Raw genomic sequence first — 16678 nt, 5'->3', positions numbered from 1 at the left:
AATGAATTTGCGCACTGCCTTTTTGTCTTTGGTCTCCAGATTTGGTGTTGAAGTGGCTCAGGCACAGAAGCTCATCGTAAGCGAAGCGGCACTTTTCCGGTTTCAGTGTGAGCCCTGATGACTTGATGGCCTCTAGTACTGTCGCAACCCGCTTAGGTGATTGTCAAGATTTCCTGCAAGTACGGGGACGTCATTCAAGTAAACAAAACAGGTCTGCCATTTCAATCCTCCTAACACCGTGTTCATCACGCTCTAGAACCTTACAGGCGCCGAGCACAGTCCAAATGACAGGACCTTGAACTCATAGATGCCGTCTGGCATGATGAAGGTGGTCTTTTTAGCGATCTCTCTCATCGACTTCCATTTGCCAGTAGCCAGGGTTCAGATCCATCGACGAGAAGTATTTAGCGTTGCAGAGCCGGCCCAATGCATCGTCTATCCGTGGGATGGGGTATAGGTCCTTCGTAGTTATCTTGTTCAGTCGACGATCATCAACGCAGATATGTAGGGTTCCGTCATTTTTCTTCACCAAGACTACAGGAGATGCGCACGGGCTTTTTGAATGCTCGATGCCGCTGCCGCGCAGCATTTTGTTGACTTGATGCCTTATAGCTTCACGCTCTCGCGTCGAAACTCGGTAACGACTCTGGCGGAGGGTTGGAGAGGTTATTTATTTTATTTATTTGTACATACTGCAGCCCGATCGGGCTATTGCTGGAGTGGGTGTGAAAGGCAGGGCAATGACAATAAATAGAGGCAATACGAACAATGCATACCAAAACAAACCAAAACTATTCAATGGCTGCCAAGAATAGATTTAAAGGAAGAGAACGAGTACGACCAGGCAAGGAATTCCAGTATTCGATTAACAGGGAAATAAACTGTATTTGAAAGTTTCCGTAGGGGCAAACAAATGTGCGATGTTTAGGTGATGGTGACTTCTAGTATTAGATGGTTTCGCAGGAGTTAGGTAGTTGTCTGAAGATATGCGGCAAGACGAGTTAATAATGCAATGCAAAAACTTCAGTGATTCCGTGCGTCGGTGATCTGAGAGCGGCTGTAAGCCTAGGGATGAAAGCGCTGTATAAGGTGAAAATCCCTATCGTGCCTACGGCACATGTAACGGATCGCTTTCTTTTGGATGGCCTCAATCTGATTAATGTGGCACTGTTTGGTTTGTGCGGATTCCAGACAGGAAAAGAATATTCTAGTATAGGCCAGATTAGCGATTTATGCATCAGTAGTTTAGTATCTCTGGGAGCTGTGGTCAATGTGTGGCGCAGATAGCCCTAACTTTTTCAATGCATTTGAGGTTATTAAACCTGTGTGCTTCGACCAAGACATACTGGGTGTGAAAACAAGACCAAGGTATTTATATTCACTAACACTCTCAATTGGAGCATTATTAACTTGGTAAGTAAATGCGGAAGGCGTCGCTTTATTAGTGAAAGCCGTAGCAACGGTTTTACGGATGTTAATTGTCATTTGCCAGGTAGCGCACCAACAGCTAAAAGTAGAAAATGATTCTTGAAGCTGTATATGGTCATGAGAGCAGGAAATTTTATAATATAAACAGTCGTCAGCATACAAACGTATAGTTGAGGTTATGTGACGACGCAAATCATTTATGAAGAGCAAGAAACGCAACGTACCAAGTACGGAACCCTGTGGCACTCCTGCGGGCACCTCTGTTACCCGGGACTTAGCTCGGTAAAAGGACACAAATTGAGATCGATCGGAAAGAAAACTACAAATCCAGTTGGGAAGGCGGGGTTTATTACGGATGGCGTCAAGTTTATACAATAATTTCGAATGAATCACTGTATCAAATGCCTTTGAAAAGTCAATTAATATTGCGTCAATTTGGTTGCCCGTGTCTAGGTTAATGCAAATGTCATGTGTAAATTCACTTAGCTGCGTTAATGTGCTGAACTCGCGTCTGAAGCCGTGCTGGACATTAGTTAGTAACTTATGTGACTCAAGGTATTCCACAATGTGCTTGTAAATAATGTGCTCTAACATTTTACATGTATGAGAAGTTATATAAATTGGTGTATAATTCAATAAAACGTGTTCATCACCAGTCTTGAATAAAGGAAGAACTTGAGCCATTTTCCAGGACGAGGGTGCTGTAGAGGATGCCAGGGACTTGCGAAATATGACATTGAGGTAGTGACAGGTCCATAATGAGTACCGTACCAAAAACAAGTTGGGAATGCCATCTGGCCCAGCAGACTTCTTAATATCGAGTTTCAATATTGAGTTCAACACACCTTCTTCGGTAATGTTAATGTCATCGATGGATACATCACTACGAGCAATGGTGTCTGGTTGGATGACGTTGTTGTCACGAGTGAAAACGGACTGGTAATATTCGTTAAATGCGTTTGACTCATTACGCGATAATTTGCAACTGGTGTTTGTCAGATCCTCGACGACGTCAAAATGCAGTCTTTGTATCACCGGAGATTTCTGAGCTGTTACTGCTTACTCATGGGTAGACTTGGATATATGTCGAAATCTGGTACAATAACTATGGTTGTCGGGCTAGATGCGGTGGAATCAGAGAGGACAAACAAATTGCTTCCCCAATTTCCTCGACGTGGGCGGTCATCGTGCCCTTGTTGATGCGCTTTAACTTCTCGCAGAATTTTGTCAGCATCTCTGTCACTCTCCCTCCGTGCAGTCGAGCTATCCCTCTTGCGAGGCAAATTTCATGGTTGAGCAGTGGACGTTGGTCGCCCTCGATGACGCCTTCTACGTCTACTGGTGTTTCGCTGCCGACTGAAATAAATGACAATGCTGGAGTGAGGCGGTATGCTAACTTGGTCGTTAAGTACACTCAAGGCATGGTGACTGCGGGTGCTCTGGGGCTGCACTGCTTGATCTTGCGATAGTGTTAACGATTTGGCTTCAAGTCGATGAATGCGCCGTGTTGGATCGGGAAGTCCATGCCGATAATCTTGTCTTGTGAACGCTATTGGAGGGTAACGAAGGTTTCAGGGTAGGTGCGGTCATGAACGGTGATTCTTCCCGTACAGATTCCAGTTGGCGTTATTAGCTGTCCTCAAGCTCTCCGGGCTTGCGGACCGTCCCATGCAGTCTTGATTTTCTTCAACCTGGCGGCGAATAATCCACTGAAGATGGAGTAGTGGGCTCCTGTCTCCAATAAGACGGGTGACTGCGTGGCCATCGTAAAACACGTCGTCGTCGGTGGTTCTTTGTCTTGCATTGCAGTTAGGTCTCGGCCTCGGATCACGGCTGCGTCGTATTGACCTGCGCAGGAACGTCGCGTCATCAGGTCTTCTTTCATTGGCGTACTCTTGTCTTGAAATCTTTGTCGGGATGGTGGCGTGTCGTTGCTTTGTCGTCGGGATAGTCTCTTTGGCGCCTTTGTCGTCGGCGTAGGATCTTCGGCATTTCGACGTACAGCAACCGCACCTCCATCGGTCGCTACATTTAGTTTTCTGGATATCGGCTATCGGACCGGCCCTGGTCTGAGCCAGTGTATGGTCGGCGCTGCGCCGTCAGGTAGCGTCTTGGTGACGGCGAACGGTATGGTCGTCGAGGGCCCCACTGAGTGGCGGCGAGGTAGTCGGCAATAACAGATGGCCGTTCCCCTTGCTGTGGGCGCTGCGCGTTCGCAGCGAACGCTCGCAGTCCAATGTCGTGGTATGGGCACCAGCGGTAGACATGTCCTGCTTCCCCGCAAGGATAGGAGAGCAGATGGTGGTCGGGGGTGCGCCAAATGTCCGCCTTCCTCGGGTAGGTGCGCTGGGCGATTACCATGCGTGCTGGTGGCGGCGGTGGTGGATGACGGAAGTAAGGCGTTACGGGGCCCTGGCGCAGTCTTTGGAGGAGACCTTGATAGCGGGCCATGGTGGCATAGGTCATCGCTTTCGGTTGGGGTGGCGATGCCAGATCTTCTGGTCCTTCTAGTGACTGCTGAGGCTCTTCTTTAACTATTTCAGAGATCGAGGCCACCTGAGGCTGTGACCTTGGGTACAACTTCTGCAGCTGTTACCGTATGACAGCTCTGATCTTGTCGCGCAGATCACCAGTGCGTAGCGCTTGAGCTTCGACCGAGTTTGTTATGAGCGACAGCCTGTTGTGCTGCCTGGTGCGCGTTTCAAGCGTCTTCTCGATTGCTGTGGCCTCCGAAACAAAATCAGCGACAGTCTTGGCCGGTTGCGTATCATGCCGGTGAAGAATTTTTCTTTCACACTCCGCATCAAGAACCGAACTTTCCTTTCGTCAGACATGTCGGGTCGGCGTGGTGGAAGATGCGAGTCATTTCTGCCGCAAACATCGCAATGCTCTTGTTCTGCAGCTTCATGCAGCTTTCCAGCAGAGCTTGGGCTCCCTATTTGCGCATGACGGTCGTAGAGGTCCGCAGGAAGCCGCTACACAACACGTCCCATGTTATCAGGGTCGACTGCCGGTTCTCAAACTACGTTATGGTGGCGCCTTCTATAAGACGAAGTAAACGTGCCGCAGCTTGTCGTTGGAGCAACATTTTTTGAAACTCGCAATTTTTTATAGGTCTCATGCCATGTTTCTGGGGCTTCAAACGATGACTCATGGAAGGTTGGCGAGCACCGAGGTTGTTGCAGCAAAATGGGTGACGCTGGCGCACCAATTCGGGTTGCTGACATAGATTTGATCCCTCTCGTGTTCTCAGGAAGAGGTGCGCATTCCGGCGGCAGTCTTTGTTGCCTACGGCTAGCTCGCAGGTCCTTGGCGATGTTGGCGTAGAGAAAGAAATTCAAGAGCGGGTGGTCCCATAGAGCACAGCCGCCGAATTGACTGTAGCGCACCAAGTGGATGGGATTAACACTTTCCGGTGTCGGTCTTGGGTGCGCGCGTTTTGAACTCCAGCTGGAACACGTCGCGCCGGCTCCGTGGATTGGCGCGGAATTTTTTTTTCGCTTCTACTGCTGAATCACGCGCGGCCTTGGCGCAGAATCGTTTTCTTATTTAGTAAAAATGATTGCGAACGATTTTTACAAGCCTCCATCGAATCTGTGCCATGTGCAATATCGTAAAGTAAACGCAAGAGCTCTTCTGAAATGAGGAAATGTTTATTTTGCTCTTTATAAATCCTCGTTCCGTGCTTATTGTGCATTCATCCAAAGTTGTGGCATCAGGTAAGCAGCAGTCGTTTCCATGCGAAGCTCCACCGGACGCCATCAGCTGAAGAAAAGTAAATTACAAGCAAGTATCATTTTGGTATATTTACCTAACAGGAATACTGCGTTTGCAGGCGAAAGGTGCGTAAGTTTTGAATGGGCGGCATTACAAATAAATTCACTTTTACATACATTTCGTAGTAAATAGTCCTCCCAAATAATGTGATAATATATGCAGACGACATCCGATCTTGAAGCATCCCTCTCTTCCCGGGAATTATTACCTGCACTTTAATAGCACAAATACATGTTACTGCACGTTTCCAAATCAACTTAGCCTCAGTCGACGTGATGGCACGCCAAGTACACAGAGGTGGCCACAACACAGACAGTCAGCCAGGCCACGTTACAGGTTCGCAGAACGCCTTCTAGTCGCACTCAAGAAATATTCGTCGGTGCAAAGACTGTTTTGAGTCGCTCAGAAGACAGAGTTGTCAAGTTCTTGGTTTTTGAGCTGCTTGTGTTACCTTTTACGCGTCCTGCCGGCGCAAGATATACACTCCCGTGTTGTCACTTTTGGCAATCGCTCGTCGCGTTTTCGACGAGCGTGAGTACTGAAGGAAGGTACCGGGTGTTTCAGCGAACACTTTAAAAAATTTTTAAAAGTTGTCTGTGGCAGATATCACAATTCTAGTTGATGAGCTGGTCTACTCGAAGCGACGGACAATGCTTGCCCAAAAAAAAATGAGATGCAAAATTGACGATTGAAACAACATTCACCATTGAAATTTTTAACTAATTACATTAAGGCCCATATTGCAATTTTCAAATTCTAGCCGTGGAGTTCGCAAGATGGATCCACTTGGAACGAATTTTCAAGATGACGCCAATCTCGAGATATAAATTCCCGAACTTTGCGGAGAAATGCATTGGTGTTCCAGTTAATTTGTTAAAGAAACGTCGTTTCATGCGCTGAAGCACACAAGGCGTGCGGGTGGCAAAGTTGCGAAGGGTCGTCCCTCTGTGGTTCAGACGACCGGACAGCTATCCGCACGTGGGCGGACGAGGGCGGAACGGACGGGCGGATTGACCATGTTTCGGCCTTCAGCTCACGGTGGCAGCTAGCCAACATTCCCAACACCTTATCTTCCAAAGGTCAAAAACCACAACATTGACAACAGCGAGCGGGTCAACGGAATGTTTCCGGCCCTGCTGCTGGTGAAGACTGCGGTAAAATAACTTTGGGAAACGCTGCGGACCTGGGGAAGCAAGTTTTTAATTTACTGAGGTGCAGGATGCTCTCTCTGGCTTTTCTCTTCGGATATTCGTCAGGTGTGTTACTCTGCATAAATCTTATTTTCTCGTCCCTCGGGACTTCTCTTTTCGCCTAACACCCAGCACTGCAGCAGCCCAGGAGTCTTCGTGACCGCTCGGACTCCCGATTTTGCAACAGTGAGCATTGTGTGGAATCGGGAGGGTTGGAGAGGCGCTGAGGTCAAATGCACTGAAATGGCTAATAACTCCGCTGCAGGGAAGTGCACTCAAAGACTTCTTGGCGGATGAAATATTTCTCAAGGGATGTCACATAATGCCAAATGCATTTCTGACAAAGTGCTTCAGGGCACCTTCAATCTCGACAACGGCATTCTCGATTGAACTGAGGCACATACATAGTATTATCTTTCCAACAGAACACTGTTTGTTTGTACTGTTTGAAAGCACTCTGCAAGGGAGAGGACAAGGCGGACTCGACGAGTGGGGTTTGTTATTTTGGTCCGTACATAACGTTCATAAAGTCCGTATCATAAACGTTGAATTTAGAATATACCTGTGGCTTTAGGTGCCAAATCCACGTTCTAAATACAAAGCACGCCGTACTGTGGGACTACGAATTAATTCTGACATCCTCGGTTTCTTTAACGCGCATCGCGTTTTTGCATTTCGCCTGCATCAATATGCCGTCGCCGCGGCCGCGATTTGATCTCGCAACATTGTGTTTAGCAGCGCAAGGCCATGGCGACGGCGGGCCGAATAATAAACCTAAAAGCGACGATGTAAATCCCAACTTGCAGAATTCAGCCTTCAAACTTGAGCTCCTGCATAGCGAGATGGCCATCATCCCTTCGCTTTACGATACAGCCGGTGGGACTTGCTGCCATCCACGGAGAAGCGATGAGGACGAATATAAGCACATAATACTGCACCAGATGTATATTCTGACTCGCTTCCCGACATCACACTGGCGCTTGCAGCTTGCACTCCCCGCCAAGGCATGGTGCACAGGCCGCCTTGAAAGTATCTTCACTCGCCAGTACGTACCCTGCATGACAGTTTGTGGTTATGGAAGGTACGACCAAAAAAGTAGACAGAAAGCGCAATGTTCGTTCTTTCAACTACGAGCGTGAGAAGCATGAACGAAAATTTCGGGGGTAGGCTGCGCGAGATGTTTGTAATGTATAGCCCACTCAAGCAATAAGGGGCCCGTTGCTCAAAGTTTACGAATGATGATGTGGATGGAAACTTTAAACCGACAGTAATGCAACATCGGAAGTGGGAGAACGTCAATATTTATTGTGCACCGAGCATGCGAGTGTCTGGAGCTTCTCTGTGCTGAAAGCCGGCATGGCTGGGTACTAGTAATATTCAAGTTTATACGTGATTAAACACAAGAAACCGAAGGAACGTTTACTGAAGACTGCGATTAAAATTTTCGAGTGGTACTACAACTAAGATAATCGTCGTTTGGTGTTAGCGGTACAGTGTAAGGAATATTACAGAAGAGGAATAGCAACGTAAAGAAAGCATGCATAATTATTTGCGTGTAATCTCTCGATTCTGACAGAAAAACTATGTTGAAATTCCTGGAAGTAGACGACATACTTCCATGAGCCGTGGTTAGAGGTTGTGGGCAAACATCATTTGTGCTTCCTTAACTTTCTCCCAGACAATGTTCGAAAAGAGAGGCGGGTGGGAGGCCAGCTATGCCAGGCAGGTGCTCCAATAAGAGTATGGCTGAGTCATATCTTTAACTACACTGCGCGAACGAAATTTGACGGGAGAAGACAAGGGCTGCACGATGTCGTTTTTTGCTGCCGTGCTCCCGTGAGTTTCGTTCGACCGGTTGTTATTGTTGTCGCCACACCGAGTAACCCAACGCGCTACGGCTCTTCAGTTTTACTCATTTATTGGTGAACCCAGGTATGCAGCAAAAAACAAAACTGCTGGCTCTCCCGTAATTCAGAGTAGATGTGAGCATTGCTCCATACTGTGCACTGGTTCATATGGACACAGCCCAACTAGAATAAAACCGGTTTTAGGCCGCACGACACGGAGCGAAGGACGCAAGCAAGAGAAAGTGCACTGCCCCGCTAGTAGAAGAATAAGTTGAATTCTGCGCTTTTACTTGCAAAATCAACGATTTGATTACGAGGCACGCCGTAGTGGGGGACTTCGGATTAATTTTGACAAGAAGTTCCTTAACGTGCCCCCAATGCTCAGCACAAGGGCGGTTTTGCATTGCGCCTCCATTGAAATACCGCCGCCGAGGCCGGGATTTGATCCCGCCACCTTGTGCTTAGCAGCGCAGCACCATAACCGCTAAGGCACCCCGGCGGGTAGAAGCTCCTGAAGGAGGCGGTCAAAAATGCGCGTTGCGGAACTAGTCGACCGCTGGCGTTCAGCGCACAGCGCCAAAAGATCACAATGACGCGTATCATGCCCTGTATATGCCTTTTGAATTCCCATTATTGGAAATGAGAAATAAAACTTCAGTGTACTAGAAGTTGACAGCTTGACTTATATTGTGAACTAACATTAGGAAGAACTCGGAAGCGATACTGTTTGTAACTTGCTTGGGCAGTACCTAGCGTATGGGATTCGGTCCTGTACAAAAGGCTGGGGGCCAGAAACTGAATTTTTCTAATGTTTACACTGGTTGCCCAGATGTTGTCGTTTTAGTGCCCAGATAACGGCTTTCGCTTTTGTCTCAAGGTCACTTGAAGGTCGCCGACAACGGGAGCTCAGAGTATTTCGTGCTTAAAAGTATCATATATTGGGTGTTCGAAGAACACAAGCAGGTCATCACCGTCAAACAAAATTAATGACTTTAGGCTATGTTAGGTTATGGCGGTCAAGACCAAAAGATAGGCAGAGCCGAATTCAGAATGGTTCTCATGTTTTTCCAGATAGCGAAAAATGAGTCTTTTACGAGCATGTACTGGGCCCTCGTCAGCCGATCCAGAGTGCGCTCAACTTCTCTTGCAGGATTCCTGATCATATTGATTCATGCGTATTGCGTCAATCAATATTACGAAGGCACGTTTCTTCCATTGAACTGAAGCGTTTGTCTCTGCTAAGTGTATTATGTTTCGGCAATGTTCTTGGACGAAATTATGTCATCTGCAAGAAGCCTGCAATCTCTTCTTCTTCGTGCATAACCTGAAGCGGGCAGCGTGTTTTTGAAGGAAGGAAACAGCGTCTACGCTTTGATTTAATCAAGAGGAAAATTCTAATGTGGGCTGCATTGTCTCCGACTTTCACATGCAAACGCAAAACTGCCAATCCGAAGCCGTACACTTAAATTGGCAGATCGGCGAAATTCATAACGCACTGTAGCTTAGAGAAGCGCCAAGTTTGGATAGGTGTTTGAGCATAAATTTTCTGAACAGCGCTGGCTAGAGGGCTACTGGAAAACGGGGAACTGGAATCGGCTTGTATTGAACGGTATTTGTGTGGTCCTGTAGCTAGCCAACGCTCTTTGCTCAAAAGTCGCTACTGTAGCTCCCTTTGTTCTCGCAACATTTTTTTTCATATTTCAGTTAGTATCTATTTGCACGTTATAATTGAAACATAAAGCAGTAGAAACATTTCTGCTCGGTATTTTTCACGTTTCCAATTAATGGGTTACTTGCTTGAAAATGAGGTTTCTCATCTTAGCATTTCTCAGGGCACTCGCGAGTCATTATTCTGCCTTTCCTTCTCCTAAAGTGAGCTTGCAAGAGCGATGCGCACCATGTTCAAATCGGTGGTCTAAAGCGTCATTACCGACAAAAAGGATTGCTTCTGTATCCGTAAATTACTCTTCCACAGTACTAAAATCACCACTCTCACCGCTAGAAGACGCTTTATAAGCCAGAAAAAACAAAGAAACACAAAAGACCGGTGGCGACACCGCTTTGAAGTTCCCACACCATCTCATCGTGACGCAATGGACTTTGGCAGCGTCCGCTAGGGCCCATTTAATTTTTTAGGCGTAAAGATTGTTTCCCTTGTGTCTTACATGGGACCAACACTGAAGATGCCAAGTGTCCCGAGGTTTTACTCTGCCAACGCATCTCGAATACGAAAAAAAAATTTTTTTGAAATCCGTGACGTCCCAATCACGTACTGGCTTTGGGATTTCGGCGCTAAACTAAAAGATGAAACATTGACCTTCATTTTTCTTCTGCTAATAAGCTACCTATTATCGTGTAATTAAAGACAATAGATTGGCCAAATAATATTTTATCACCCTAATTATTAGCTTTATTATTTTGCTGTAGTGTCCCTTTAAGGTATGAACACCCCATTTTTTTAAAACGCGCTAAGAGATCCCCAGCTGCGCGTTCGTTTTAATGCGTTCGCACTCTTAGGGTACATCGCGCATGTTCATGCGTCTATCTATGGGCGTCCTGCGCTGGAGTTTGAGGTATAGTAGCGGTGCCTGGGTTATCTGGGCAGTACCGGCTTGGGTAGCATTGAGCCCTGGCTGTGGCGAAGCACGTTTCTAGCCCTAGTTTTGCGTCGATTCGCACTTTTTTCTGCCCTGTTGCTAGTGCGAAAAAGCTCGTCACTTCTCACAGACCACGCCGACCGTGCACGCTGCGTGCGCGCAGCGTGCACGGATCCCTTCTGCACGCAGCAGAAGGAATCGGCGACGCCGATCCGGAGAGACCTAGCTCAGCCTAGAAAAAGCGTCACCGTCGTTACTTCTGCGTCGTGGGCTGCCATGAACAAGAAGGCCTGAATCCCAACATCAGATTCTACCGTTTTCCTTAAAGGCCTCACGAAGCGGAGCTTCGGGTGCACTGGATAGCTGCAGTTCGTCGCGCTGGGTAAGCGAAACTTCGCGCCCTGCTGACTGCTTCGCCTGTCTTGAAGCTTGCATATATGCGTTCTAATGTTCGGTCTTTTGCACCTACAGTCCCGACGGCAGACCGACATATCAGCAAACATGGCTGGTGGTTTGCGATTCGAGACCAGGCCACAGCGCCAATTAACAATTTGACTGGTGCGAAGTGGTGAAGTGACCAGGTGTGTGCAAATGACCACAAATGGTCGGGCTGATTCGGTGACAATTCACTACCCCACTACGAGCAGCACAGGTTAGAGAGTTAAATGTGTTCATCCTTGACCTCAAGCCAGCACGTTGAGGCAGCACAGCAAGGTAGTATTGATTGCAGCACATCGGCGTTCGCGCGCTGTCATTACAGCTACATCAAGCGAGCAGCGCACGAGCCCGTGCTGTAGCGCAATTCGCACGTACGTTACTGCGAGCTCATATGCATTACATCAGTTAAGTTACTAATATAAAGGGACAGATGGCCGCTACTACAGTGCAGGCATAACTACTTGTCTAGCGGCATGCAGTCAACAAAAATTGCAGGAGGCTCCGTTTCGCGGCATGTCGAAAGACCGCTGCCGTCGCGGCGCGTACGATCGTGCGCTCGAGCAGTTACGTACACATGTCTGCTTATCGCTGCTGTGAACTCATTTATATCAAGCATTTCCTCGCGTTTATGCGCCTTAATCTAGCTGCGTGCAAACCTTACCTGAAGTTGAACTTTGTACGCAACTCACTTTACTTGCGATTGACACAGCGTTAAAACTTCACTGATTATTTCTTGAACAGCGTTCACGTATTCGGCGTTGCATAATTTATTGCCTTTACGCAGCATGCCACCCCTGGAAAAATCTTCGGCGCTCGATATTAGCTGCAAGCCGTGGTACAAGAAATGCGAAAGCAGCGGGTCCTTATGTAAACGTGCTTTCTGAAGCAGACGACCGAGCTTGGTACTACCCAGTTCAGGACAGATGGAGCTTTTTAGCACCATTTTCGCAGCGTCCCCTGGGCAATGCAAGAGCCCCATGTATGTCTCTAACCGTTTTTCCGCCTACCTGGGTCACTGGGTAGTCCATGGCTGAATGGGTAGCGCATCGGGCGGCTGTGCTGAGAAAACATGATTCGAAACCTACCATCGGACCAATTTAGATTACTGAGTATGGCAACGTGTACATATGTGCCGCGTTTTAGTGAACCACTTTTAAGCCGATGTGGGTCACTGTAGATGCGGAACTGGACAGGGGCCACTGCTCGAAAAAGCTCTTTGACGCCGGTTTGACGCCATGGCTATGTGACACTCGGTCTGTGCTGGTCTTTAATGATCCTCTTTGCTGCCAACAAACTTAAAACGTAAAAGCCTACCAGTTAGACCACCAAGACATGTTTATCACTCTCTCAAGGGTACTTTCAATGTATCACACGGAGTCTTCGTCATGTCAGGGTGCCGTGGTTGTGACAAAGTAAAAACAGAAGAAATTCTAGTCGCATACCTCGCGCGGAGTAATGGAGTTCAGAGACAGCAAGCAGAATGGCGGAAAGAAAGGATAAAAAGTGCAGAAGTGTTGCACAACTCTGGTGTAAGTTTTACAGCATCGCAACTGCTCCTGTTAGTCATGCCTCCATGTCTTAAAGACATACAGGGCACATTCGGGCCGGTTTATTTCGAGAATTGCTACCAGACACACCGGCATAAAAGAGAGCAATATTATTCGACTGGTACAAGCCTTTAACATCTCTCGTATAGCGTATATTGCGCCAATCTTAAAGTTCGCGCATACTGAGAAACACACGATTGACATAATGGTAAGCAAAATAATAAAACAAACATTACACCTGCCTCCAAGCACAGCAAACGAAAATGTATTAGCCCTAGGATTACACAATATACTGGACGAAATTACAGAAGCACAGAGAACATCGCACTATGAACTCCGAACACACACGAAGACTGGACGGCCAATACTAAACAAGCTGGCGATATGCCACCGGACCTCAGGAACACCTTCATTTTATCCCCCATGCCAAATAACATGCACCGAAACCATAAAGCAGAGCGAGGAAAGCAAGAGCTCAAAGCTCAACAAAATGCGTAAAAACGCTGAACATGACGCTTGTGTTGATGCTGCAAAGTATCCGTCACAACCAACTATGACTGTGGCGGTTGTTACGGGTACAAAAATAGATATCGCAACAACTACCTCCATACCTACCAAACAGCCAGAAGAAAGGGAAGAGGCTGCAATAGCCTTAGCATACGCATCAAGCACTGCATTATGCATCGTCAGCGACTCCAAAGCAGCCGTAATAATTTGCACCAAGGGACTTATATCACTTCAAGCATACCGAATTCTCATTGGAACACATCCTACCCGCGATGAAGAACTGTTCGACTCATCTGGACCCCAAGCCATGCAGGAGTAATAGGGAACAATGCTGCGCATGGCGCTGCCCGAGCAAATATCAACCGGGAGAGTCATTTGCGTCGCCCATCTCTCTCTCTGGACATCAAATCCCCGAAGAGATGCAAACAGAACTATGGCCCCCAGAACCAGAACTAGATCAAAAAGTAACAGCTTCCCAATACGAACAAATCACTACTTACGGAGAAATCCTCGCATACTACTGAAGTACTTGCTATAAATACTTTCCTCCTGACAAATCATTAAACAAACAGCAAGCAACTACGTGGAGACTTTTACAAACAAGCAGCTTCCCTACGCCACTACTCATGCACCGAATACACCTAGAAGCATATTCATCACACTGTCATGCAATACACCACGTGGAGACCTCTATCACGTTATATGGGCCTGCCCATCAACTCCAAACAATATCAGACACAGCATGATCCACAATGCTAAAATAAACATCTGAGCAATGTGAGGCTATACTGCTCAGTGAATCCGGAAAGAGATCACGGATGGGATCTCTAATAGGCTCCTTCGTAATCTGGACGATGCTTCCATACACTCACGGACTAGATCGACAAGGTGTGGGAACACGGTGCCGTCTCGAAATCGTGGAAACTGGCGTCAGTCATCCTTATCCTGTAATGGGACGCCCCATGGATCTGTGTAATCTCAGGCCCATATCGCTTACATCCTGTATAGGCAAGGTAGCCGAACACGTCATTAACAGCCGTATTTCTAAACATATTGAAGAACATGGTCTCTTTCTGTACAACATGATTGGCTTCCGGCCGGCACTTACAACCCAGGATACCATCAAGTTCATCAAAGATCAGATTATCGGCGTAGAAAACGTAAAAAAATTGGCCACTGTAGGGCCTAGTATGTGATATTTGCCTTAATATAAACAGAAAATGAAAAAAAAACGAAATAACACAACAATCGTGAATCGCGAAGAAAATACCAAAGAACGAAAAATTGAAATACAGTTAAAGAACAACGTATATATCAAAAGGTCGTAAAAGTGGGAAGGCGGTTCAACATCCAGTTGAAGTAGAAGAAAAACAGTTCTCCTGAGCGAGTTTGGAGTCAAATAGGGGCGAATGCACAGCGCACCACACTAAAATTGTTGGGTCACTCCTCGTGTGAATTGCTTACTAGAAGCGTCAGACTCAATTTTTTTTACTCCACTATCTCGAGGAGTGACCCAAATTTTGAGGTGTGATGACGTGTTAATTAGTTTTACATATCATCTTTGATTTGACATGTCTGAGTCTGTTTTGAGACATGCACACATGGGTACATGCACATAGGAGGGGAGAGAAAAAAGAACCCGCCAAGTCACGGCTTGATGGTGCTTCCTTCCCCCATGACAAAGATCCATGTCAAAACTGTAGATTCAATTATGAGGCTCGCCTTTATGATGTAAAAGCGTCCGTCGCGTAATGTTTGTTAACAGTACCAGGCTTTTTCGCTAGAGATCCTCTGTTAGAAGTGGACCGCCGTACAAATTTCTTCATTTATGTCTTCAAAAACATCATAAGGGCGGAACAATCAATGCGATAGTAGCAGGTTATAATATTGCGCGAAGTAAGGCTCTTATCTTTAGTGACAGTGCGAGCTGCAGTAAGCATAGCCTGGCTAAGTAAACACGCGTGGCGTGACGTGCGCATAAACACATGGACAGAAAGAACTCCATGAGCACGATGCAGCATCGGCTATAGCTACGAGGTCTTGTAGGCGTGGTCGTCTGGCGTCAGCCTCGCGTTCGCGTACTCCGGCATGCTCACGGCGGGTATGATGTGCATCCTCTTCGCGCTTTTGAACTGCACGTGTTGCTCGGCTTCGGTCTCCTGTTGCTGTAGCGGCGCGTCTGGATGACTCCCCCCCCCCCTTACCCCCGCGGCGTCGAGCTGTAGCGTGCGCCACACAATCAGCAGCACGTTGTTCCTGCGTTCGGACCACGGGCTGGTCTTGGCGCGTGTGCGGGCCCTCCTTAGATTTGAGCGATTAGCGTTTCGCAGGAGCTTTTCAGCTGGCGTGCCGACAATTATAGCACGTGTAGACGTGTTTGCGCGATGTGAGGGGACGAGGTGCTTCGCTACAGAAAGCCTGCACCGGCGGGTACTACCAGTGCTGCTACAGCGTGTGGGAAAACGGTGACACGATCTGGCAGGGTCTGCATTGCTGTATTGCACCCCGTTCCAGCAAACAAAGCAGGTCATCGCCGCGGGTGTCATGGGGGCGCTAGAGCACATGGGCATGCGAGCTTCCATTACGGTAAAGATGAAATGGGCGATTATATAGCATTTGGTTAACCGCTTCACGAAAGCTTCGGTTCACACAGGTTCCAAGATACGCGTTGGATCTGCGTAATTTCTTCAATGTTGTTTTCCTCACCAGCGTTGAGAGCATCAACAGTGAGTACTACGCCGAGAGATGCTCCAACGTATAAACGCTGCACTCACGAAGGAACGGTAGGGCTTTAATAACACGGGCGTTTTTTTATCTAAAGTACTGCGCACCAGAATGCCGCTCACCGAGCAATGTGCACACACCGGCCTCTCAATGGGTAGGCAGTGCCGCATCCACCATAATTTCATGACCTCCCTACGACTGACTATCACTTCTTTGGATGACTGTGAGAGTTCCAGGGTGGTCAACGCTTTTGCAGGGACGATGAGGTCAAGCAGGCTGCGGCAAAAGCCGATATATTTCTAAGCTGCTGTCATGCGTCCTCTGCCGAAAAACTTAAGTGCGTCACTTCCAAGGGAGGTTATTTCAATATGCAAGATCACTTCATGTTTCTAAACGTTTCCAAACATCATGTTTCACTTATCTAAACATGTTTCGTAATCCTGAAAAAGTCCGTGATTGCTTTAGGTGACCGTCGTATATTGTGCATGATATAATATATTGTGCATGACACGTATATATTGGGCCTCGAGTATTGTGTCACAGACAATTGTTCGCGAGTGTACTAGCGAACTACCGTATATGAAAAACGTACAACAGAAAAAAAAAACATTAACGTGACCGTG

The 16678-nt window shown here is 47.3% G+C and overlaps 1 protein-coding gene across 2 annotated transcripts in view; it reads left to right on the top strand.

Annotated features, from left to right (window-relative positions):
* LOC135917578 (visual pigment-like receptor peropsin) overlaps nucleotides 1–16678 on the top strand; it is a 633033-nt gene that overhangs the window by 522884 nt on the left and 93471 nt on the right. The window lies entirely within an intron of this gene.

The sequence above is a fragment of the Dermacentor albipictus genome, chromosome 5 (assembly GCF_038994185.2).
Source record: "Dermacentor albipictus isolate Rhodes 1998 colony chromosome 5, USDA_Dalb.pri_finalv2, whole genome shotgun sequence".
In the NCBI taxonomy this organism is placed as follows: Eukaryota; Metazoa; Arthropoda; class Arachnida; order Ixodida; family Ixodidae; genus Dermacentor; species Dermacentor albipictus.
Note: the sequence above shows the minus strand (reverse complement) of the source record. Positions and strands in the feature narration are given on the sequence as shown.